The sequence below is a fragment of the Chrysochloris asiatica genome, unplaced genomic scaffold (genome assembly GCF_000296735.1).
Source record: "Chrysochloris asiatica unplaced genomic scaffold, ChrAsi1.0 scaffold00042, whole genome shotgun sequence".
In the NCBI taxonomy this organism is placed as follows: domain Eukaryota; kingdom Metazoa; phylum Chordata; class Mammalia; order Afrosoricida; family Chrysochloridae; genus Chrysochloris; species Chrysochloris asiatica.
The window spans coordinates 5,147,395-5,150,724 of NW_006408560.1; positions in this window are offsets into that span (position 1 = coordinate 5,147,395).

A 3,330-nucleotide genomic window follows, 5' to 3' on the forward strand; every position below is an offset into this window, starting at 1 on the left:
ATGACAGTTGTTTTGGTGGGTTTATTATTGACAATTACATTATGCATAAGAGTTTGTGTCTAGTCATTTATTCATTCTTCAACACACATTTGCTGAGCACATACACTACGCTGATCTCCATATGTGAGCAGACTGTACAGTCTGTGCCCTTAGGGAGCACAGAGTCAAGTGGGAAGACAGACAACTAACCAGTCCTTATAAGTGTGAAGACTTATAAGTGACTTAAATTTCAATGGAGGTCATTATTATTAGACAACTCAATTTGCTCTAGACTACTAACCTAAAAGTGAGTGGTTGAAACTCACCCCTAGTAGCACTGCAGAAGGCTTGGCAGTATGTTTCCATAAAGATTAGAGATAGACAAGAAAACCCTGTGAAAGAGTCCAACTCTGTAACACATGGGGTCACCATGAGTAGGAATCTACTCAACAGTGACAGGTTTGGTTTGCTTAAAAAACTCTAGGGACTGCGAGTCAGAAGATTTGAGACCTGGATCTCCTGCCTACTGACTCCATGAGATTCGAGAAAAGTCGCTTGACTTCTGACTGCCTGGATTTCATCAGCATTCTCTGAAAATCAGCATAGCAACATCTGCACATGCTCTCTCATAAGGAGGCTGTAAAGTCCAGATGAGATCATCAATGTGAAATCACTTAGGAAATATATAGATGTGACTTTTGATTATTGCAGAAGTCTGTACAGGATTTGAAAGTGGTGATTTTAGTTGTCTTGATCTCTCTGGGTTCATTACAAGTCTGTCTCACAGCGCTGACAGAAGATGTCTGTGTCAGTCCCCAGTGGGTACTGGAGGGTACCAGACATTCCTGACCCATAACTACCTGCCTCTGCATGCTGGCCTCCACCATGCCCTGTCCAACATTTCCAACAGTACACTGGATGAAAACACAAGAAGAGGTCTCTCAAATGCACAACACAAATGAAACTGAGAATAGAAAATACCAAGAATGACCATTGGAATCCAAAATGATCTTCCCAGAATAACAAGATGAAATATAGTTAAGAAACATATAAAGCCCTGCATTTAAGATCAAAATACAACAACACAAGTGAAGCAACTTCCAGATACTGATTAACTCTTCTTCAGGCATTTCACATAGGAATAGTATTTCATTGTTCACAGGGCACGTGCATCTCATTTAGTCATTAAGCAGGTTGACTTTTGTAAGTCCAGTTTGTTAGATAAAATTTCACTCTGATTTATCCTTTTGCTTACAAATCTAGTATTTCCTGACTTCTTGTTGTTGTTGTTGTTAAAATGCCGTCAAGTTGGTTCCGACTCATAGAGACACTGTAGGGTTTCTGAGGAGTGGCTGGTGAAATTAAACTGCCAACATTGCCGTTCAAACCAACCTTGCAGTCTAGCTCATTAACCCACAGCATCATACCAGTACTACTGAGTTAGGTTTGAGCAAGTAATCTGAGAAACTGGGATATATGAAGAAGGACGAAGCATCCGGATTGAAGGAAGACTCATGAACAGCCTGCTTGCTGAAAGCTAAGAGGATCTGAAACACTTACTGGTGAAGATTAGACTTCAACAGAAAACAAAATTCTTCACAATTGGACCAATAAGCAGTATCACAACAAATGGAGAAAGATTGAAGTTGTCAAAGAGTTCATTTTACTTGCTGGAAATTTCCATCAATGCCCATGGAAGCAATAGTCAGGATATCAAACAACATATTGTATTGAGCAAATCTGCTCCAGAAGAGACCTCTTTAAAATGTTAAAGAGCAAAAATGTCACTTTGAAGACCAAGGTGCACTGGACCCAAGTCTTGGTCTTTTTAATCACCTCATGTGCGTATGAAACCTGGACAAGTAAGGATGAACAAAGAATTTGTACATTTGAATTCTGGTGTTGGAAAGAAATGTTAAATATACCATGGACTGCCAAATGAATGAAGAAATTTGTGTTGGAAAAAGTATAGCCAGAATGCTCCTTAGAAGGATGGTGAGACTTCATAACTCACGTACTTTGGACATGTTACCAGGAAGAACCAGTCCCTGGAGAAGGACATCATCCTTGGTAAAAGGGAAGGTCAGCAAAAAAATAGGAAGACACTCAACAAGATGGATTGACCGAGTGGCTGCAACAATGAACACGATTGTGAGGAAGGGACAGGACTAGGCAGTGTTTTGTTCCATTGTACATAGGGTTGCTATGCGTCAAGACGGCATTTAACAACAACAAGTTCTATTAAGTCTGGGCTCATGTATATCTGGACTCATGTTATTGTGTGATGTTGAGTTCAACTCATAACAACCCTATAAGACAGAGTAGTGCTTCCAACATCGAGTTTTCTAGACTGTAATCCTTTTCAGAGCAGATCGCCAGTTCTCTTCTCTCATGGAGCCACCTGTGAGTTCAAATCACCAACATTTCAGTTAGCAAGCAAGCACCTAACTACTGTGCCACCAGTGCTTCTTAAGTGCCATCGAGTCGATTCTGGCTCATAAGGACCCTGTATAGGATTTCTGAGGAGCAGTAGTGAGCTTGTACTGCTGACTTCGCAGTCCAACGTATTTACCCGTAGTGCCACACCAGGACTCCATTGCTAAGTATGTTATTTTGTTGTTGTTATGTGCCACTGAGTCAATTCTGAGCCATAGCGACCCTGTGTAGGGTTTTCAAAGAGCAACTGGTGAGCTTGAACCATCAACCTTGCAGTTCAAACCAACTTTGCAGTCCAGTGCACTAACCCACAGCGCCACACCAGGACTTCATTACTAAGTATAGCTGTATTCTAATCCTTGTTACACCTAAGAGAGTCAAAAGTGTATAGCTCAGCGTAGATAAGAGAGGCTTTAGGTGGGGCTAGGATCCTGCCTTTTCTTTATTCTTCACCTTCTCTAAGAAACTTTCCCAAGTTTCTCCCAGTTTTTAAACTAGTTTCAACTCAGTTGAAAGTAATATTTTCTTGGCTATAGTCCCACAACACCTTGCAGGTCTGTGTAGCACTGTTGGCCTTCATAAACTACAGCCAATTATCCTGTACCAATCAATTCACATTTCCCAAACTCAGATCCATGTCTTATACCTTTTTTAATCTATAATATGATAGCAGAGATTTTCAAATAGTTGTGGTGGTAGTGTGCCATGGCATCAGTTTTGACTCACAGCGAGCCTATATAGGGTTTCCAAGGCTGCAAATCTTTATAGGAGCAGAAAGCCTCATCTTTCTCCCATGGAACTGCTGGTAGTTTCAATCTGCTGATTGTTTCATATGTTTCATATAGTCCTACTTTCCCCATTCTCAATTTTTAAAAATCTTTACAATGGGCATAATAATGTCCATCTCATAGGGGA